The 23,028-nt window shown below is 48.1% G+C and overlaps 1 protein-coding gene across 2 annotated transcripts in view; it reads left to right on the top strand.

The window, feature by feature from the left end:
* Window positions 1-613: 613 nt before the first annotated feature.
* Window positions 614-23,028, top strand: part of si:ch211-51c14.1 (protein kinase C and casein kinase substrate in neurons protein 3) — a 73,113-nt gene continuing 50,698 nt past the window's right edge. Inside the window, exon 1 of one of the 2 annotated variants that reach the window (XM_059953946.1) lies at window positions 614-917. The gene's annotated coding sequence lies outside the window, so the exon portion shown is untranslated. The remainder of the gene's footprint in view (window positions 918-23,028) is intronic. The other variant, XM_059953945.1, reaches the window with a different exon arrangement.

Genomic DNA, 23,028 nt, shown 5'->3' with positions numbered 1-23,028 from the left:
CTCTTGGCCACCCCTTTATGAGGCATGCACAAAGCCATGCTGACAATCCATAATCAAGTCTTTGTCTTTCCAAATGATGGTGGATCCTGTCTCTCATATCCCCCTCCAATTGGAAACACCTGGTCAGACCTGGGAGATTCACCCTCTTTCTTGAGTTTCAGACCCTCTAACATCTCCTCCATGAAGTTGACATGCTCCAGGTTATCACTGGCCCTACACAAAATGCTGGAGGAACTCAGCAGGTCGGGCAGCATCTATGGAAAGGATTTGGGTGGGGACCCATCATCTGGTCTGCCAGAGTGTGTGTTAGGCATCCTTGTCAAAACTGACGGCCTTCCTCTGTGAAAAGTGGGCACTCAGATACAGAGGGTGGGGAAGGGGTGGTTAGGGAGAAAGATGGAGGAGATAGAGAGAGAGATAGATTGATAGAGAGAACTAGAAAGAGAAAGAGGAGAGGGAGGGCGTGGGAGAGAGAGAAAGAGAGTTCAGGAGAGACTTCAGTACGTGACAGTTGGTGTTTCCAGCGAGGTTTTGAAAGACTGCCAAGTTAATAAGGTTATCCTAGTGGCTTCCAGAGAGGACACGAAGAAGGTCTCTGAACCGTGCCTCCTTTAAGATAAAGCACTGGAGCTCAGTCTCGCCTGTTCCCTCCCGGTCCAGAATCTTTCGCACACCCGTGACGTTTTCTGTCCGTGGGTTGCACATGCTCGTTGCGGGAGGGAGGCATTCCTCGGCGTTCTCCGTGAGGAATCGGAGAGGGAGAGAGGAGGAACGGGAGCAGCAGGACAGGCGCAAAAGCCAACGGTGGGCTGGTTCTGCTCCGCAAGGTTTCTCGGGCGTGTTTTGGAGCCACACTGTCACCAGCTCGCCCCCGGAGCTGACACCCGCCGTCTGGGGGGAGCCGGCAAGAGCCTGAGGTGAGCCTTGTTAAAATACCCGCTGGCATTCTGACCACCTCGCTGGAACTTCTGACGGGAATTGGTTTGCGCGGCTCTTCTGCGCCTCAGGGAACAATGTCGGGGTGTGAAGCAGAGTGTGTGTGGGGAGAATGTCGGTGCCTGTGTGAGGTGATATTTCAGTGTGGGAGGAAGTATGTTTAATGTGTGTGCAGGGGTGTTTGGTATGTGTCACACACCGCTTCTGTGTGTGTGCATGCGGGGAGAGAATATATGGGTGTCAGTGTGAGGGGGAGTGTGTCGGTGTGTGTCCCCATGTCTGGGGGGGGGTTGTGTGTCGGTGTCTGTCCCCATGTCTGTGTGAGGGGGTTGTGTGTCGGTGTCTGTCCCCATGTCTGTGTGAGGGGGAGTGTGTTGGTGTGTGTCTCAATGTGTGAGGGTGGAGTGTGTTGGTGTGTGTCTCAATGTGTGAGGGTGGAGTGTGTTGGTGTGTGTCTCAATGTGTGAGGGTGGAGTGTGTCAGTGTGTGTCCCATGTCTGTGTGAGGGGGAGTGTGTCAGTGTGTGTCCCATGTCTGTGTGAGGGGGAGTGTGTCGGTGTGTGTCCCCATGTCTGGGAGGGGGTTGTGTGTCGGTGTGTGTCCCGATGTCTGGGAGGGGGTTGTGTGTCGGTGTGTGTCCCCATGTCTGGGAGGGGGTTGTGTGTCGGTGTCTGTCCCCATGTCTGTGTGAGGGGGTTGTGTGTCGGTGTCTGTCCCCATGTCTGTGTGAGGGGGAGTGTGTTGGTGTGTGCCTCAATGTGTGAGGGTGGAGTGTGTCGGTGTCTGTCCCCATGTCTGTGTGAGGGGGAGTGTGTCGGTGTCTGTCCCCATGTCTGTGTGAGGGGGAGTGTGTCGGTGTGTGTCCCCATGTCTGGGAGGGGGTTGTGTGTCGGTGTCTGTCCCCATGTCTGGGAGGGGGTTGTGTGTCGGTGTCTGTCCCCATGTCTGGGAGGGGGAGTGTGTTGGTGTGTGTCTCAATGTGTGAGGGGGAGTGTGTTGGTGAGTGTCCCGATGTCTGGGAGGGGGTTGTGTGTTGGTGTCTGTCCCCATGTCTGGGAGGGGGTTGTGTGTTGGTGTGTGTCCCCATGTCTATGTGAGGGGGAGTGTGTCAGTGTCTGTCCCATGACTGTGTGAGGGGGAGTGTGTCGGTGTGTGTCTCAATGTGTGAGGGTGGAGTGTGTCAGTGTTTGTCCCCATGTCTATGTGAGGGGGAGTGTGTCAGTGTTTGTCCCCATGTCTATGTGAGGGGGAGTGTGTCGGTGTTTGTCCCATGTCTGTGTGAGGGGGAGTGTGTCGGTGTGTGTCTCCATGTCTGTGTGAGGGGGGAGTGTGTTGCTGTGTGTCCCCATGTCTGTGTGAGGGGGAGTGTGTTGGTGTGTGTCTCAATGTGTGAGGGTGGAGTGTGTTGGTGTGTGTCCCCATGTCTGTGTGAGGGGGAGTGTGTTGGTGTGTGTCTCAATGTGTGAGGGTGGAGTGTGTCAGTGTGTGTCCCATGTCTGTGTGAGGGGGAGTGTGTCAGTGTCTGTCCCATGACTGTGTGAGGGGGTTGTGTGTTGGTGTGTGTCCCCATGTCTGTGTGAGGGGGAGTGTGTTGGTGTGTGTCTCAATGTGTGAGGGTGGAGTGTGTCAGTGTGTGTCCCCATGTCTGTGTGAGGGGGAGTGTGTCGGTGTGTGTCCCATGTCTGTGTGAGGGGGAGTGTGTCGGTGTGTGTCCCCATGTCTGTGTGAAGGGGGAGTGTGTTGCTGTGTGTCCCCATGTCTGTGTGAGGGGGAGTGTGTTGGTGTGTGTCCCCATGTCTGTGTGAGGGGGAGTGTGTTGGTGTGTGTCCCCATGTCTGTGTGAGGGGGAGTGTGTTGGTGTCTATCCCATGACTGTGTGAGGGGGTTGTGTGTTGGTGTGTGTCCCCATATCTGTGTGAGGGGGTTGTGTGTTGGTGTGTGTCCCCATGTCTGTGTGAGGGGGAGTGTGTTGGTGTCTGTCCCATGACTGTGTAAGGGGGTTGTGTGTTGGTGTGTGTCCCCATGTCTGGGAGGGGGAGTGTGTCGGTGTGTGTCCCCATGTCTGGGAGGGGGTTGTGTGTCGGTGTCTGTCCCCATGTCTGGGAGGGGGTTGTGTGTCGGTGTCTGTCCTCATGTCTGGGAGGGGGAGTGTGTCGGTGTCTGTCCCCATGTCTGGGAGGGGGTTGTGTGTTGGTGTGTGTCCCCATGTCTGGGAGGGGGTTGTGTGTTGGTGTGTGTCTCAATGTGTGAGGGGGTGTGTGTCGGTGTTTGTCCCCATGTCTATGTGAGGGGGAGTGTGTTGGTGTGTGGCTCAATGTGTGAGGGTGGAGTGTGTTGGTGTCTGTCCCCATGTCTGGGAGGGGGAGTGTGTTGGTGTGTGTCTCAATGTGTGAGGGGGAGTGTGTTGGTGAGTGTCCCGATGTCTGGGAGGGGGTTGTGTGTTGGTGTGTGTCCCCATGTCTATGTGAGGGGGAGTGTGTCAGTGTCTGTCCCATGTCTGTGTGAGGGTGGAGTGTGTCAGTGTTTGTCCCCATGTCTATGTGAGGGGGAGTGTGTCAGTGTTTGTCCCCATGTCTATGTGAGGGGGAGTGTGTCAGTGTGTGTCCCATGTCTGTGTGAGGGGGAGTGTGTCGGTATGTGTCCCCATGTCTATGTGAGGGGGTGTGTGTCGGTGTCTGTCCCATGTCTGTGTGAGGGTGGAGTGTGTCAGTGTTTGTCCCCATGTCTATGTGAGGGGGAGTGTGTCAGTGTTTGTCCCCATGTCTATGTGAGGGGGAGTGTGTCAGTGTGTGTCCCATGTCTGTGTGAGGGGGAGTGTGTCGGTATGTGTCCCCATGTCTATGTGAGGGGGTGTGTGTCGGTGTTTGTCCCATGTCTGTGTGAGGGGGAGTGTGTCGGTGTGTGTCCCCATGTCTGTGTGAGGGGGGAGTGTGTTGCTGTGTGTCCCCATGTCTGTGTGAGGGGGAGTGTGTTGGTGTGTGTCTCAATGTGTGAGGGTGGAGTGTGTTGGTGTGTGTCCCCATGTCTGTGTGAGGGGGAGTGTGTTGGTGTGTGTCTCAATGTGTGAGGGTGGAGTGTGTCAGTGTGTGTCCCATGTCTGTGTGAGGGGGAGTGTGTCAGTGTCTGTCCCATGACTGTGTGAGGGGGTTGTGTGTTGGTGTGTGTCCCCATGTCTGTGTGAGGGGGAGTGTGTTGGTGTGTGTCTCAATGTGTGAGGGTGGAGTGTGTCAGTGTGTGTCCCCATGTCTGTGTGAGGGGGAGTGTGTCGGTGTGTGTCCCATGTCTGTGTGAGGGGGAGTGTGTCGGTGTCTGTCCCCATGTCTGTGTGAAGGGGGAGTGTGTTGCTGTGTGTCCCCATGTCTGTGTGAGGGGGAGTGTGTTGGTGTGTGTCCCCATGTCTGTGTGAGGGGGAGTGTGTTGGTGTGTGTCCCCATGTCTGTGTGAGGGGGAGTGTGTTGGTGTCTATCCCATGACTGTGTGAGGGGGTTGTGTGTTGGTGTGTGTCCCCATATCTGTGTGAGGGGGTTGTGTGTTGGTGTGTGTCCCCATGTCTGTGTGAGGGGGAGTGTGTTGGTGTCTGTCCCATGACTGTGTGAGGGGGTTGTGTGTTGGTGTGTGTCCCCATGTCTGGGAGGGGGAGTGTGTCGGTGTGTGTCCCCATGTCTGGGAGGGGGTTGTGTGTCGGTGTCTGTCCCCATGTCTGGGAGGGGGTTGTGTGTCGGTGTCTGTCCTCATGTCTGGGAGGGGGAGTGTGTCGGTGTCTGTCCCCATGTCTGGGAGGGGGTTGTGTGTTGGTGTGTGTCCCCATGTCTGGGAGGGGGTTGTGTGTTGGTGTGTGTCTCAATGTGTGAGGGGGTGTGTGTCGGTGTTTGTCCCCATGTCTATGTGAGGGGGAGTGTGTTGGTGTGTGGCTCAATGTGTGAGGGTGGAGTGTGTTGGTGTCTGTCCCCATGTCTGGGAGGGGGAGTGTGTCGGTGTGTGTCTCAATGTGTGAGGGGGAGTGTGTTGGTGAGTGTCCCGATGTCTGGGAGGGGGGTGTGTGTTGGTGTGTGTCCCCATGTCTGGGAGGGGGGTGTGTGTTGGTGTGTGTCCCCATGTCTGGGAGGGGGTTGTGTGTTGGTGTGTGTCTCAATGTGTGAGGGGGAGTGTGTCGGTGTGTGTCTCAATGTGTGAGGGGGTGTGTGTCGGTGTTTGTCCCCATGTCTGGGAGGGTGTTGTGTGTTGGTGTGTGTCCCGATGTCTGGGAGGGGGTTGTGTGTTGGTGTGTGTCCCCATGTCTGGGAGGGGGTTGTGTGTCAGTGTTTGTCTCAATGTGTGAGGGTGAGTGTGTTGTTGTGTGTCTCAATGTGTGAGGGGGTGTGTGTCGGTGTTTGTCCCCATGTCTGGGAGGGGGTTGTGTGTTGGTGTGTGTCCCGATGTCTGGGAGGGGGTTGTGTGTTGGTGTGTGTCCCCATGTCTGGGAGGGGGTTGTGTGTTGGTGTATGTCTCAATGTGTGAGGGTGAGTGTGTCGGTGTGTGTCTCAATGTGTGAGGGGGTGTGTGTCGGTGTTTGTCCCCATGTCTATGTGAGGGGGAGTGTGTTGGTGTGTGTCTCAATGTGTGAGGGTGGAGTGTGTCGGTGTTTGTCCCCAAGTCTATGTGAGGGGGAGTGTGTCAGTGTCTGTCCCATGACTGTGTGAGGGGGTTGTGTGTTGGTGTGTGTCCCCATGTCTGTGTGAGGGGGAGTGTGTTGGTGTGTGTCTCAATGTGTGAGGGTGGAGTGTGTCAGTGTGTGTCCCCATGTCTGTGTGAGGGGGAGTGTCAGTGTGTGTCCCCATGTCTATGTGAGGGGGAGTGTGTTGGTGTGTGTCTCAATGTGTGAGGGTGGAGTGTGTCAGTGTGTGTCCCATGTCTGTGTGAGGGGGAGTGTGTCAGTGTGTGTCCCATGTCTGTGTGAGGGGGAGTGTGTCGGTGTGTGTCCCCATGTCTATGTGAGGGGGTGTGTGTCGGTGTTTGTCCCATGTCTGTGTGAGGGGGAGTGTGTCGGTGTGTGTTCCCATGTCTATGTGAGGGGGTGTGTGTCGGTGTGTGTCCCATGTCTGTGTGAGGGGGAGTGTGTTGGTGTGTGTCTCAATGTGTGAGGGTGGAGTGTGTTGGTGTGTGTCTCAATGTGTGAGGGTGGAGTGTGTCGGTGTGTGTCCCATGTCTGTGTGAGGGGGAGTGTGTCAGTGTGTGTCCCATGTCTGTGTGAGGGGGAGTGTGTCGGTGTGTGTCCCATGTCTGTGTGAGGGGGAGTGTGTCGGTGTGTGTCCCCATGTCTGTGTGAAGGGGGAGTGTGTTGCTGTGTGTCCCCATGTCTGTGTGAGGGGGGAGTGTGTCGGTGTGTGTCCCGATGTCTGTGTGAGGGGGAGTGTGTTGGTGTCTGTCCCATGACTGTGTGAGGGGGTTGTGTGTTGGTGTGTGTCCCCATGTCTGTGTAGGGGGAGTGTGTCGGTGTGTGTCTCAATGTGTGAGGGTGGAGTGTGTTGGTATGTGTCCCCATGTCTGTGTGAGGGGAGTGTGTCGGTGTGTGTCTGTATGCATGAGTGTGGATGTACATATCTGGTTCGCTCGCCACACAGTTAAAAATAAAATCAGTTTTCTCTGTGACTGCGTTGGGCAGGAGGGACCTGGCAATATCTGCTCAGCTGCTTTTGACTATTTCATACCAGCTATCACTTTACAGCCTTTTGTCAAGAGTTTGCGCACTGGACACTGGCCAGGTCTGGAGGGAGTAATTCCCCCTTCTCGGCTTTTTATAAATCCTGGAACAATTTTGGCAGTGAGCGGGGAATTGTTCCTTTTCCTATATGGAAGGATTGAGTTGTTCCTTAAAGGGACATTCACTCTGGGTAGAACTGTCCAGCTGACGTACAGCTGGGTTTGGGGGAGGGGTGGGTGGATGAAATGGTGGAGCAGCCTCGATGGTCTAATTCTGCTCGTATATCTTATGGTCTTCTGGTCTTTGGAACGTGAGGGGAAACCGGAGCACCTGGAGGAAACCGACGGGGTCATGTGTGGAACCTGCAACCTAACAGGCAGCGGCTGGAATTGAACCCGGGTTGCTGGCACTGTAAGGCATTACACTAACCCCTACGCTACCTTGCTCCCTCGTTCTTGTCACACGTGCCAGGAATTAGTGAAAAGCTTTCGTTTCGTGCACCATCCAGATAGATCACTCCGTACGTAGGTACATTGAGGGAATAGAAGGCAAACAGAATGCAGAATAGAGTGCTACAGGGAAAGTACAGTGCAGGTAGAGAAATAAATTGCAAAGACCATGACAGGGGTAGACTGGGAGACCCACAGTTCATCTTCGACTGGATGAGTTAAGGAGTCTGAGAGCAACAGCATAGAAGTTATCCTTCGGCCCCAAGGTACTTCAGTACCATACATATACTCTTTGCTGGGGGAAAATCTCCATTCAATGCAGGTTGACACTTCCACTGTATCCTGACAGACCACACTTTGTGCTGCTTCAGAGCTGTGTGTCAGACTTGGCTATAAGCAGCACTGGGGCCCCACAGGGTGATGTATTGGTTCCCTTCCTGTTTACCCTGTACACCTCAGACTTTAGATACAACACTGAGTCATGTCATCTGCAGAAATTCTCCGATGAATCGGCAGTAGTTGGGTGTACACGGGGAGGTCAGGAGGATGAATTCTGGGCCATAGTGGAGGACTCTCACATTCCAAAGGCCGAGTCAGAGTGTTAATTGGCTGCTCTAAATTGCCCCCGTGTGTGAGAGAGGGATAGAATCATGGGGGGCAATGGAGAATATAAAATTCTGAGATTTATGCAGGATTAGTGCTTGATGGTCAGCACAGGCTGAAGGGCCTGTTTCCCTCTCCACAATATGAGTCTATATGTTTAAAGGGCTCCCTGGGGACTCAGGCCCCCGCCCCCGTGACTCTTCTGTGGGAATCACAGCCTGGTGAATCATCATGATTTCGGAAAAATTGGATAGCAGATTATTGGAGTATTCCTGTTTATAAAACAAATTCAGAACTTCCATCACAATGAGGGGACCAAGGTCAGAGTAAGTTTATTATCAAAGTACATATGCAACTCTGAGATTTGTTTTCTTGCAGGCATTCACATTAGAACAAAGAAATACAACAGATCAATGAAAAGCAACACAGACTGACAAATAGCCAATGTGCACAAAAGAGACAAGTTGCACTAAATAAATGAATGAATGGATAAATGAATTGATAAATAGGGGGATAAAAACAATACTGAGAACGAGTTGTACAGTTCTTGAAAGTGAGTCCATAGATTTAGGTGAAATTCTGAGATTTCAACAGATGGATTTAAATGGATTGTCCTTTTCATTATTCTTTACTTCCTTGTGAAATTTGTGCATAATTGATGTTTTTGGTTTTCCTGTGAGTGCTGCCTATCTGAAGCTCTGTGCTCTGTGCCACAGATTGGTTCAGTGTTGGTGTGAATTGAAGTGATCACATTTGGCTCAAGAGTCTGATGTCGTGAGGCTCCTGAAACTCCTTCCCCACAGCAGGAGTGAGAAGAGAGCACGGCCTCATAATGAATGCTGTGTTTTTGTGACTGAAATCACAGTGTTGTGTATGATGACATATATGTACTTTGATAGCAAAGTTACTTTGAACTTTGCAGCAGCACTCTTTGTAGATGTGCTCAAAGTTTACCCTTTTGTCTTTGCTATGCTATCACTACATTAATAGCATCAGTTTAGTTCAAAGTAAATTTATTATCCGACTACACATATGTCGCCATATATCACCCTGAGATTCATTTCCCTGTGGGCATTCACAGTAAGTGGAAAGAAAGACGATAGAAACAGTAAAAAAAACCGCACAGAACAGTGATTGACGTGCAAAAGACAACAAATGGAAATATAAAAGGAAAATTTTAAAAAGTAAGCAGTAAATATTGAGAACACGAGTTGTGGAGTCCTTAAAAGTGAGTCCATGGTTTGTAGAATCAGTTCAGCGTTGCGGTGAGAGAACTTATCCCTCCTGTTTAAAGAGTCTGTGGTTGAGGGGTATTAACTGTTCCAGAACCTGGTGTCAAGGGACTTGAGGCTCCTGCAGCTTCTTCCTAATGCCAGCAGTGAGAAGAGAGTATGGCCTGGGCATCTTTAAAAGTGCACTCTTTCTTCGAGCATTCCCTCCAAATACCACACTTTAATGTGTTCTGTCTCTCTCTCTCTCCCTCTCTCCCCCTCTCCCTCCCTCCCCCCCTCCCTCTCCCCCTCCTTCTCTCTCTCTCTCTCTCTCCCCCCCCCCCCTCCCTGTAACATAGTGTTGTAGTTACAAATATCAGCAAGGCATGGGGCCACCATTAGACTGACTATATTCAAGGTGCATTCTGACAGATGTTCAGACATTGTTGTATAAGGATGGGGCAGGAATGTGGACAAAGTATCAGGAATTATCTTACCGCAAGGCAGAACAGAAAAGCCCTGAGGAGCTGTGTGAGCCACTCCCAATTAGTTCTGTAATGTGGACAGCTCTGGGCCTGTCGTGGGAAAGGTTTACACAGCTAATCAGAGGCACAGGTTCTGCAGATGCTGGAAAATCTTGAGCAACACACATAAAATGTTGGAGGAACTCAGCCGATCAGCCTGCACCTGTGGAGGGGAATGAACAGTCGACATTTCGGCTCGAGACCCTTATGTTCAATTCCTCTCTATAGATGCTGCCTGACCCGCTGAGTTCTTCCAGAATTTTGTGTGTGTTTCTATAAACTTCTTGTCACTGACTTTCTGTACAATGTTAACACTGTTCTAGCAACTGCCAATGATCCAAGTCAAAGTCAAAGTGGTGTTTATTATCATCTGCACAATTATGGGTGTGCATTGGAGCAGAATTAGGCCATTCAGCCCATTGTGACTAGTACACCATTCCATTATGATGTAATGAAAATCCTTCTTACAGCAGCATCACAGGCTCAGAGCGTCAGATAGACAGAACTCACAGGAAAACCAAAAACATCAATTGTACACAAATTTTACAAGAAAGTGTAGATTGCAAATTGTGAATACAAGAGATTCTGTAAATTGATCAGAATCAGGTTTAATATCACCGGCATTTGTCATTAAATTTGTTGTTTTGTGGCAGCAGTACATTGCAATACATGAAAAACTATACATTACAGTAAGAAATGTAATAACTTTAAGTAGTGTAAAAAAAAAAGAAGAAAAAAAGCGCACAGGTTTATTGTCCATTCAGAAATTTGATGGCAGAGGGGAAGAAGCTGTTCCTAAAGTGCTTAGTTTGTGTCTTCCGGCTCCTGTATCTCCTCCTTGATGGTAGCAATGAGAAGAGGGCACGTTTTGGGTAATGGGAGTCCTTAATAAGATCATAAGACATAGGAGCAGAATTAGGCCATTCAGCCCATTGTGTCTAGTCCACCATTCCATTATAGCTAATTTATTAATCCTCTGACACACATTTTCTTGCCTTCACCACATAACCTTTGACTAATCAAGAACCTATCAACTTCTGCTTTAAATATAGTCAATGACAGCCACCTGTGGCAATGCATTCCACAGATTTACCACTCTCTGGCTGGAGAAATTCATCTTCATGTCTGTTCTAAATCTATGGCCCTCTATTATGAGATAATGCCTTCTGGTCCTAGACTCCTCTATTATAGGAAACATCTTCAAAGTTTCATTTGTTATCAATGTATACAACTCTGAAATTCTTCTCCAGATAGCCACAAAATCAAGATAGAAAAGAACAGCAGCACGATCATCAACCCACAAATTTTCCCTCCTCAGTACAAAAAAACCAACAAAAATGGAACAGGCACATTGGACCCCCCCCCCCACCCAAAGACCCTCCCCCACACACACAAATTGAAAAAGATTGAGTGAAAAACACAGATCATAAAAAAAACTGTAAGACTTTAAAAAAAAAAGTCCAAGTCCATATCCAAAACGCAGAAAACCTGGGTGATGCTCTCCGGACACAGCAGCAGCCTCTCCCCTGTCCGGCAGCAGAGTGATCCCACCAACAATCAAAAGGCAGTTTCCCATCTCCAGTAGCAGAGTGATCCCTCCAGCAATCAAAATACAGGCAACCAGCGCTCACCCTCTGCATTCGCCACTATGTTTCAGTCTCCCTCGTCACTTTAATCGACAGACAATGGAAGTTTTCATCAGCGAAATGGAGTCGGACAGCCACTCCCACCCCGCCCTGCAGTCTTCTCACCACGAGGTTTGCGCACTCTGCCTCTGCCTCCCAGATTCCTCTTGGAGGCTGCAGAGTGTTGAAACACCCAAACGGTATCTAAACTGCAAATCACAGGCTCTAACAGTTCCAGAATCACACTCAAGATGAAAAACAAATGTAAAGGACATAAAAGAAGTGAAATATATGGTTTCATGATCTGTCCAGAAGACATCGACCATGGGAGTGTTGCACACAGGTGCCATCTTGACCAGAATAGCAATAATCACATCTACTTTAGCTAGGCCTTGCAATGTTCCATAGCTTTTAATGGCATCCCCTGGTTCTTCTAAACTCCAGCGAGTGCAGGTGCAGAACCATCAAACGCTCCTCATACGTCAACGCTTTAATTCCCAGAGTCATTATAATTATTCTCCTTTGGACACTCTCCAATGCCAACACATTTTTTCTTAGATAAGGGGCCCAAAACTGCTCACAATATTCCAAGTGCGATTTGACCTGTGCCTTAAAGTCTCAGCATCATATCCTCGTTTTTATATTTTGCTCCTGTCAAAATGAATGCTAACATTGCATTTGCTTTCCTTGCCATTGACTCAGCCTGCAAGTTAACCTTCTGGGAATCCTGTACAATGACTCCAAAGTACATTTAAACCTCCTGATTTTTTATTTTTTTCCCCATTTATGCGTTTGTGCTTTTATTCCTTCTACCAAATTGCATGACCATACTCTTCCCGATACTGTATTCCATCTGCCACTTCCTTGCCCATTCTCTCAATCCAAGTCCTTCTGCAGATTCCCTGTTTCCTCAACACTACCTGCCCCTTCACCTATCTTCATATCGTCTGTAGACTTGGGCACAAAGCCATCAATTCTGACTTCCAAATCATTGACATATGTGCAAAGAAGTGGTCTCTACGAGAATAGGCCCCCTTTATTCTCACCCTTTGCCTCCTGCCTGTCAGCCAATCCTCAATCCATGCTAGTGTCCTTCCTGCGATACCAAGGGCTCTTATCTTGTTAATCAGCTTCATGTGCGGCACCTTGATAAAAGTCTTCTGAAAATCCAAACAAACAACTGCCTGTTACTTCCTGAAAGGATTCCAACAGATTTGTCAGGCAAGATATCCCTTAAGTAAACCAGCCTGACTTTGGCCTATTTTATCATGTGCCTCCAAGTACCCCAAAACTTCCTCCTTAATGGATTCCAGCATCTTTCTAATACTGAAGTCAGTCTAACTGGCCTATAATTTATTTTCTTCTCCTTTCTCCACCCCCCCCCCCCCTTTGAAGAGTAGAGTGACATTTGCACTTTTCCAGTCCTCTGGAACCTTTCCAGAGTCCAGTGATTCGTGGAAGAGCATTACTAATGCTTCCACAATCTCTTCAGCCTCCTCTTTCAGAACCCTGGGGTGTGGTCCATGTTGTCCTGGTGACCTTCAGACTTTTCAGCTTTCCCAAGCACCTTCTCAATAATAGCAACTACACTCGTATCTGCCTCCTGACCCTTAACAATTTTTGGTATGCTGCTAGAGTCTTCCACAGTGAAGAATGATGTAAAATACATAGTTTGTCCACCATTTCTTCGTCCCCTATTACTACTTCATCAGTGTCCTTTTCCAGTGGTGTGATGGCCTCTTTGCCTATTTTCACTTTTCATAGTTGAAAAATCTGTTGGTATCCTCTTTGGTATTATTGGCTAGCTTACCTTCATATTTCATCTTTTCACTTTCTATGGCTTTGTTAATTGCCTTCTGTTTTTAAAGACTTCCCAATCCTCTAACTTCACACTATTTTTTGCTCTATTATATGCCCTCTCTTTTGCTTTTATGCCGCCTTTGACTTTCCTCATCAGCCACAGTTGCCTCATCTTCTCTCCGATGATGGATGCCATCTTTTTGAAGCACCGCACTTTGAGAATTTCCTCGACGCTAGGGAGGCCAGTGCCCATCATGAAGCTGGCTGAGTTTGTAACTTTCTTCAGCTTTTACCAGCCCTGTGCAACACACACACACACACACACACACACACACTCTCTCTCCCCTCCTCCTCCTCCTCTCCCCCCCCCGTTTATGAAGGGAATGTGTGGTCGCCATTTCAGGCGGGTCCTGAAATCCTGCAGGGAAACACAGGTGAATGGGAGCAGGAGGAGGTGATAGAGTCTCGTAGAGAGAGACAGCATAGAAACAGGCCTTTCAGCCCATTGAGTCTGTGCTGACCATCAACCACCCATTTACACCAATTCTATTTTATTTTTTGCACATTCCCAAAAACTCCCCCTTCCCACAATAAAATCCTGTCCCCCCACACACTAGTGGAATACAGGAGCAATTAACACTGACTGGCGTGTCATTGGGATGTGGGAGGGAACTGGAGTACTTGGGGGAAAACCGCATGGTCACAGGGAGAATATGCAAACTCCACGCACAAGCAATGACAGAGGTCAGGATTGAATCCGTGTCGCTGGCGCTGTGACGCAGTGACTCTGCCTGCTAAGCCACAGAGTCACCCAGTAGGTACACGCTATGGTCTTCCCTTTCTGCAGTCTCTCTTGGTCCAGCCTTGGAGGGTAGAGGGTGTTCTGGAGGCGCTGAGATGGCCTTTCCTGGGTTAGAGGACAGTGTGTGTGGGAGGGAGGGGCTTATTTTGTTGATCTATTTCTGCTGAACATTGTGGGCATGCTATGTTGGCAGTGGAGTGTGTGGTGACACTTGCTATGCTGGTCGTTAAGGTAAATAATAAATTGCACTGCATGCTTCAATGCGATCTGAATCTTCAAAGGTTCAGTTTATTGTCAAAGTATGCATGTACAATGCATGACCAATATATTGGTCTTCTCCAGATAGCTATGGAATACAGAAAAACCATGGCAGTCGTTGAAAGAAAAAACATCAAACCCCCCTCCCTGCACAAAAAGAAAAAAGAAACAAAACTTGCAAATCCAACCCCCCCCCCCGGAACAAAAAACACTAACAGATTGCCCACACGGAGAACAGCAGCTGGAACACCAACCCCTCCCTTTCAAAAATAAACAGCGACAACATCAAGCCCTCAACCCCCTCCTCTGCTGAAAGAACAGCAGCACCAGTTGAACAAGGACCGATATTGTTTAGTTGCACTGAGTGCAGGATTTGGGGCTTCGCACTGTGGTTGGTGAGGCTGCGCTTGGTTCAGTTTTGGTCGCCTTGCAGTAGGTAGGATGTCATTATGCTTGAAAAAGTGCCAAGGAGATGTACGAGGATGTTGCCGGGACTCGAGGGACTGTGTTATGGAGAGAAGTTGGGAACCTTTTCACTGAAGTGTGGGAGAATAAGGGCTGACAGTATAGAGGTGTGTAAAACTACAGATAGAATGAATGCATACAAGTCTTTTTTCCCCCCAGGGTTGGGGAATCAAGAACCAAAAGGCAGAGGTTTTTAAAATCAAAGTAAATTCATTATCAAAGTACACACCATATACAATCCTGAGATTCATTTTCTTGCTGGCATTTACAGGAAAAATACAGTAACGCGATAGAACTTGTGAAAAACTGTGTATAAACAAAGACTGACAAATAACTAATGTACAAAAGATAGCAAATTGTACAAATTTTAAAAATAACGTGCGTTGTAGAGTCCTTGAAAGTGAGTCTGTAGGTTGTGGAAATATTTTCTCCCAGAGGGTGGTCCATATGAGGAAGTGGTTGAGGCAGGTACATTAGCCACACTTAAAGGTACTTGGACGGGCACGTGGATAGAAAAGGTTCAGAGGGATATGGGCCAATAGCTTCGATGGGAATCTTGGTCAGCACAGCCCAATTGAGCTGAATGGCTTGTTTCTATGCTGTATTACTCTACGAAAACAGACAGGGCAGCAGTGATGGTGACTCCCCAGCAGAGAGCCGTTCTGTTGGACGTCCCTTTAGAACAGAGATGAGGAGGAATTTCTTTAGTCAAAGGGTGGTGAATCTGTGGAACTCATTGCCCCAGGCGGCTGCGGAGGTTAAGTCGCTGGATATACTTAAAGCAGAGGTTGATAAGTTCTTGATTAGCAAGGGTGCTAAAGGTTATGGGGAGAAGGTAGGAGAATGGGGTTGAGAGGAATAATAGATCAGCCATGATGGAACGACAGGGCAGATTTGATGGTCTGAATTGCCAAGTTATGCTCTTATGTCTTTTGGATCTATGGACAGAGTCACCAAAAGTGGGATAGATACACTTGTGGATTGTTGAGTAAGTGGAGGTGAAGACAGTGATCGGTTTTGAACAGCGGATAGAGGGGCCGAATAGCTCACCCTGTGCTGCTTATGTAGGAGTCAGCTGATAATCGTTTGAGTTGTGTGGCAGCACAGATCCGATGCTTTTCCATTGGCAAGAGAGGGAAGTGTTTAGTCAGAGAAACCGTCCCACTGCCCCAGTTCTACGTTGTCAGTTTTGATGCCAAACAGACTCTGTCTCCCTTCTCCAATTATCGGCTGAGCCGAGCGATGCGACAGACTTGGACCGAACCCGGCCAGAACTCTCCACGTGACATCAAACCTCAGGGAAGGAGGAGGGGAAATCTGGGAGGCAACGTGAAATTAAAGGCGGCGGCAATTATTTCGGGCTACCGGCTATTAAGGATAAAGTTTCATCACTATCTCCGCGGAGTGCGCTTTGGAGACGGGCCAAAAGTTAACCCAGTATTTCCCCCGTGGTTCTAATTTCACTTCTTTTCCCCTGAAATGAGCATAAAGTTCTGGCAAGATTTTTTTTATTGACAAGAGGGAAAGTTCTTCAAGAGAAACAGCTGACTGTGCTGCAAGTTTTCATTGGCGTGGAGTTTGGGCTGGAGCTGGTTGGACGTGGGGAGCTGCCTCTCGCTGGAGAGCACGATTAGAGTGTTGAAGCTGGGAGACAAAAACAAAAATTCCATTTCCCTCCCGTGTCTCTAAAAAAAAGAAATAGATCAGTTTTCTGGGTGGAGATTTTAAGTGCTGGAAAATTTCACTGTACGAAACTCCGGTTTAATATCACTGACACATGTCGTGAGTTTGTTTTTCAGCAGCAGCAGTCCAGTGCAATACTAAATTAGAATAAGAAATATATATTGTATATAATAAATTAAATCAAATAAGTAATGCAAAAATAGTGAGGTAGTGTCCCTTCGGAAATCTGATGGTAGCGGGGAAGAAGCTGCTTCCAAAAGGCTGAGTGTGTGTCTTCAGGCTCCTGTACCTCTCTCTGACGGTAGCAATGAGATGAGGACATGGCCTTGGTGATGGAAGTCCTTAATGATGGATGGCTCCCTTTTTGAGGCTTTGCCTTTTGACGGTGTCCTGGATGCTGGGCGGGCTAGTGCACACGATGGAGCTGGCTGAGTTTACAACCTTCCGCAGCTTTTTCCAATCCTTTCTTTCCAAGTTCTTTATTTTAAACTTTTTAAATTTTACTTTTGAGATGCCTGGTTTCTCTAGGTAGGTTCTTCAAGCCAGGCCGCCACGCTAAGCCCTGACAAACCTGATATGTAGCTTCATATTGAGATTTCATAATTCTTTATGATGCAGAGTATTTGGCCCATCGAGTTGATGCTAGCTCTCAGAGTAAATTCATTCAAACACTATTTTTCTCATGCTGCACTAACTCCTCCCAGATTATACTCCTCACCCTAGGGCTAATTTACAGCCGACAGTAAATCAGCCCACTCACACAACTTAGGAGCTGAGTAATCATCGGGAAACGATGCAAACTCCACACAGACATTGTACTCCAATGGACCTCCTCAACAGCAGAGATTCTGCAGATGTTGGAAATCTTGAACAGCACACACACAAAATGCTGGAGGAACTCTCCTCCCACCACCTTACCCTGTCATCCTCTCCAGGTCTGTTTTATACTCTCAGTAGTCACTTATTCCCCACCCCCCGTACCTAATAAAGTAGCCTCTATGAGTGTATGTTCATGGTCTTCTGCTGCTGTAGGCCATCCACTTCAAGGCTCAACGTGTTGCCCGTTCAGAGATGCTCTTCTGCACACCACAGTTGTAACCTGTGGTTATTTGATTTACTGTTGCCTTCCTCCCAGCTTGAACCAGTCTGGCCATTGTCCCCTGACCTCTCTTGTTAACAAGACATTTTTGCCCATGTAACTGCCACTCACTGGGTGTTTTTTTTTATTGCTTCTCGCACTATACTCTGTAAACTCTAGAGACTGTTGTGCATGAACATCCCAGAAGGTCGGCAGTCCCCGAGATGCTCAAACCACCCTATATGGCACCGACAAAGCCATTTCGATCACATTTCTTCCCCATTCTGATGCTTGGTCGGAACAATAACTAAACCTTGTGACCATGCCTGCATGCTTTAATGCATTGACTTGCTGCCACATGATTGGCTGATTAGATATTTGCATTAACGAGGTATTCCTGATAAAGTGGCCACTGAGTGTTTGTGAACAGCCCCTGTGTCTTGTCATGGGCCTCTGAGAAAAACAAGAGAAGACATTCCTGCAGAAAACAGTCACAGTGCAAGGGAGGTCAGGGAAAACGCTCCGGAAAGATGGCACAGTCAGGAACATTAAGGGATTGTCAGTGGGAAGGCCTGGGGGACCAGTGTGAGACTGAATCAGTGGGGAATCAGAGTTAGATTTATTATCACCAGCATATGTGGTGAAATTTGTTATCTTTGCGGCAGCTGTACAATGCAATACTTAATAATAGGAAAAAATACCAACTACAGTAAGTGTGTGTGTATGTGTATATATATTTTAAAATAAGTAGTGCAAAAATAGAAATTTAAAAAAGTAAAAGTTCATGGGTTCAATGTCCATTCAGAAATCTGATAGCAGAGTGGAAGAAGCTGTTCTTGAATCATTAAGTGTGTGCCTTCAGGCTTCTGTACCTCCTTCCTGATGGTAGCAATGAGAACAAGGCATGACCTGGGTGATGGGGTTTTTTTGATGATGGATGCTGTCTTTTCGAGGCACTGCTCCTTGAAGATGCCCTGGACACTACGGAGCCTGGTGCCCGTGATGGAGCTGACCGAGCTTACAACTCCCTGCAGCTTATTTTGATCCTGTGCAGTGCAGTGCCCCTCCCCCACTGGAAAATCTGTAGAAATTTGCTGGAGTTTTTGGTGACATACCAAATCTCTTCAAACTCCTCATTCAGTAAGCTACTGGCCTGCTTTCTTCATGATTGCATCAATGTGTTGGGTCCAGGAGATGTTGACACCCAGGAATCTGAAACTGCTCACCCTTTCCACTGGTGACCCCTCGATGAGGACTGGTGTGTGCTCCCTCGACTTCCCCTTCCTGAAGTCCACAATCAATTCCTTGGTCTTACTGATGTTGAGTGCAAGCTTGCTGTTGCAACACCACTCAACCAGCTGATCTATCTCATCCCCATATGCCTCCTCGTCACCGTATGAGATTCTGCCAACAACAGTTGTGTCATCGGTGAATTTATAGATGGTGTTTGGCTTCAGGTGGAGCAAGAGCTAGTGAGGCGGGGTTTGCTAGGCAGGTGGGGGAGTGGGAATGGTGTCAGAAGCTGGCAGATGATTGGTGGAGGTGACAAAGGGCTGAAGAAGATGGAAGCTGATAGGAATAAAGGGAGGGAAGTGGGGAGTCAAATGTTTCCAGCTGAGATCCAAAATCTGGACTGATGAAGAGTCTCAAATCATAGATGTGAGAAATTCTACAGATGCTGGAAGTCACACAAAATACTGGAGGGACTCAGCAGGTCAGGCAGGAACTATGGAAATAAACAATTGATGCTTCATGCCAAGACCCTGTTTCAGGACTGCAAAGGAAGGGGGAAGATGACAGAATAAAATGGTGGGGGGGAGGGGAGGGGAAGATTCTCGACCAAAAGATTGTACTGAGCGATGAAGATGCTCAACCAAACCATCAACTGTCCATCTCTCTCCTCAGATGCTTCATGATCCATTGAATTTCTCTTGCAACTTGTTTGTTGCTTGAGATTGGCTCAGAATGAACGTGGGATCGAAGCTGCAGTGGCCAATTACTACCCTGTGGTTGGGATGGGTGAGAGAGAGAGAAGAGCTTAATTTTCCACATGTACATTGAAACATCAAAACCCTACAGCCAAAATGTGTAATTTTTGCATCAAATCAAATCAGCAAGGATTGTGCGGAGAGCAGCCTGCAAGTGTTACCATGGTTCCAGAGCCAATGTGACTAACCCATACATCTTTGGAATGTGCGAGGAATCCGGAGCACTTGGAGGAAACCCACGTGGTCATGGGGAGAACATACAAACTCCTTACAGACAGCAGCAGAAACAAACCCCAGCAGATTCACGGGTGAAGTGTTGCCTCACCTGGAAGGACTGTAGCGACCTTGAATGATGTGAGGGAGGAGGTGAATGGGTAGGCGTAGCACCTTGGCCACTGCAAGGATAAGTGCCAGGAAAGAGATTAGTGGAGAGGGATGAATGGAGAAGAGAATCGCAGAGGGAGCGATCCCTGAGGAAAGCGGAGGAGAGTTTGGAGATATGGGTGTTGTGTGAGGTTGTGTAGACAGGGAGGCGGGTGTGTGAAGACAGAGAAACTGTCATGTGGGTTTGGGGAGGTGGGGAGACGGTTGTGTGGGGTTGGAGAGGTGGGGAGAAGGGTGTGCAGGGTTAAGGAAATGGGGGCACTGTGTGTGGATTCAGAGAGATGGGTTTCTGGGGTCAGATGGGGAAACGAGTGTGGGGTTGGGCGGACGGGAGGACAGGTGTTCTGATTGGTGATTGCTGGTGTTGTAAAGTGATTGTGCTAGCCTCTGTTAGTGTCCTTACCCCCCCCCCCACCCCCCTTGGTAACTATGCTGTGATTGTATGGGACTGTGGCGGGGTTAGATTATAACTGCACTCTGGCTGCATTGGACAGTTATTGATTTGGAGATTTGCCAATCTAAATAATAGACGGAAAAGGCCAACTTGAATAAAGTGTAGCAGATCTGAAAGGGGAAGGCCTCTCTTCCTGATGAAACCACCATGCCCAGGATGGAGTTGTGTCATTTTGAAATCAACAGTCTTGTTTACTTTATTCTTTAACACGCAGCCTAGGGAGAAATTGATCAGATTTTCCATACATTCTGCAGCTCAGACCCTGGTCAGAAACTGTGCAAAGGACTGGTGTCAGGAAGCTACAGCAAGATCACTTGAATCAAATGGGCAGCAGCGGAAGCCCTGAAGATACTGAGTGGGGGGGGGGGTGTTTGGCTCCAAGTGGTGTTCGAGCTCAAGGTCTCCCTTATCCTATCTGTGACCTGGTTCCATTGTGGTAATGAAAAGCAGGAATAATATCCCCACTGTGTTTAGAACAGCCCAGGGAAAGTTCGGCTTTATCTGTGCTCTGTCATTAAACTGAGGAACTCATGCTCTCTAATCTGGCTGTAAACCAGTCCCACAGAATCAGAAAGCAGATCAAGACGGATCAGGTCTGGGATACATTACAAGGAGCCTGAAAGGGTTAGTGAGCTGGAAAGATGCCTCTGTCCCTACATTAATTGAATGGTTTTCTCAAGTAATGTTATGTCTCAGTTTGGAAAAAATTAGAAATTGAACTTTTGATCCCCGATTCGATTTTGAGTGAAGATGGGGCTCATTTGCCAACTATTATCATTTAATTTGAATTATTTTATATGGTTTCCTTCCAATCTTATTTTATATAAATATGAATTGGCGGTTGATGATTCTTTTTCTTTATATGTATAAAATGGTAAGACGTATTGCTCTGGGGGTGATTCCTAATGGTTTTCCCCCCTTTTTTAGTAGTCAGTGGGGGTTTTTTTCTCTTAGATGGGGTTCTTTTTTTCCTTCTTTTTCTTACATATAATTTTTTTTTCATTTTTATATATTACGATCAGTTTTTATTTTCTTCAGCTTTATTAATTGAATATATATTAATTTGTTGAAGTTTTGTATCATTTTATAGCTGTAGAAGATTATGTACCAATAAAAAGATTCTAGAAATGAAAACGAAGTGAGCTGGGGGACATAACGCTTCAGGAACAACTTCTTCCCCTCTGCCATCCAGTTTCTGAATGGACATTGAACCCATGAACACTACTCCACCACTTCTTTATTTCTATTTTTGCACTACTTATTTAGTTTAACTATTTTCACTGGCACAGCATATGCCGGTGATATTAAACCTGACTCTGATTCTATATCAGCACTGGAAGCATGGCAACACTTGCGAGCTGGCCCCAGCACATCCTTGGACTGTGTTGGTTGTTGAAGCGATTGACGCATTTCACTGTATGTTTCATTGTACACGAGGGACAAATGAAGCTAATCTGATCTAAAGACTCACAGTCAGTGTTTCAGGAACAGCTCCTTCTCCTCTGTAGTGTAGCAGCCAGCATAACGCTTTACAGCACCAATAATCGTGATTGAGTCTGTAAGGAGTTTGTACGTTTTCCTGTGACCACGTAGGTTTCCTCTGGGTGCTCTGGTTTCCTCCCACATTCCAAAGATTCACAGGCTAGGGGTGGTAACTTATGGGCATGCTGTGTTGGCACCGGAAATGCAGAGACACTGTGATGTCTGTGATGGTTGTTGATACAAACAACTCATTTCACTGTATGTTTGGGATTAGAATCTGCCCAGTACAATCTTCGCTGATCTGATTTGACACCAATGATGCATGTCGCTGTATGTTTCGATGTACATGTAACAAATAAAGTTAATCTTCATCTCTTTCCCGCTATCAGATTTCTGAACTGTCCCTGAACCCGTGAACACCTTGTTATTCACCTTTTACACTCTCCATTTATTTTTGTAACTTCTAGTCATCTTTATGTTTTGCCACAAAACAACAAATTTGACAACATGTGATTCTGATCTCTCTGCCTTGGTTTGCAATACCAAAACCCAGATCACGGCTGATCACTGCCACTGTTTGCAAAAATCATCGGTCACCTACAACACTCACTGGGCTCCTGAAGTAAACCCCGTGGGAAATCAAAATGTCTTTTCTGGGAACACTCACTAGATTAGGCAGTGTCCGAGGGGAGAGAAGCAAAAAGAACATTGTATTAGTTCAAACTAAAGGCCTTTTCTCAGGTTTGGGTGAATCAAGAATTTCAGGGCATAGGGGTTAAGGTGAGGTGGGGGGGGGGGGAGAGGTAATAGGAGAGGCTTGTTCACCTATGGGGTGGTCAATATATGAACCAGCTGCTAGAGGAAGTGGTTGAGGCAGGTACATTAATAATGTTTAAAAGGTACTTGGACAGTACATGGATAGGAAAGTTTAGGGCAAGGGTTCCCAACCTGGGCTCCACGGATCCCCTGGTTAATGCTGAAGGTCCATGATGTTTAAAAAAAAAAGTTGGGAACTCTGGGTCTAAAGGGATATGTGTCAAATGCAGGCAAATGTCACTCTTGGTCGGCCATAGTGGTCGAAGGGCCTGTTCCATGCTGTGTGATTCTGAAGATCGAACCGTGACCCGCACTTCAGTAGGTGGGTTATAGGTGGTTTGCTGCCCCTCCCCTCCCAAACCATCCCACCCAATACCTTCCCCAACCTCCTCCATTGTCCCCTCACCCTCCCTCCCATCACTCAAACCCTCCCCCACCCCAACACTCCCGCAGAAACCCCCGCAGTATTCCACCCATCCTCCATCCCCTTCCCCACTCTCTTCCCAATACTCAAACATTCCCTCAAACCCCACTCCAACTGTCCATCCATCATCTCACCCCTCACAAAATGCTCCTGCCCTCCCTCTCATCACTCAAACCCCTCCATCCACCTTCCCACCCCTCCCCCACCCTAACACTCCCTCACTGCTCCACCTATCCTCCACCCCCACCCCCACTCTCCTCCCAACACCCAAACACCCCCTCAAACTCCATCCCCCCTTTATCCCACACTCCTCCCAACACCTCTTCATCAAACCCCACTGTATTTCCAACAAGGAGAGAGGAGTTC

Source organism: Hypanus sabinus, chromosome 29 (assembly GCF_030144855.1).
Source record: "Hypanus sabinus isolate sHypSab1 chromosome 29, sHypSab1.hap1, whole genome shotgun sequence".
Classification (NCBI taxonomy): domain Eukaryota; kingdom Metazoa; phylum Chordata; class Chondrichthyes; order Myliobatiformes; family Dasyatidae; genus Hypanus; species Hypanus sabinus.
Note: the sequence above shows the minus strand (reverse complement) of the source record. Positions and strands in the feature narration are given on the sequence as shown.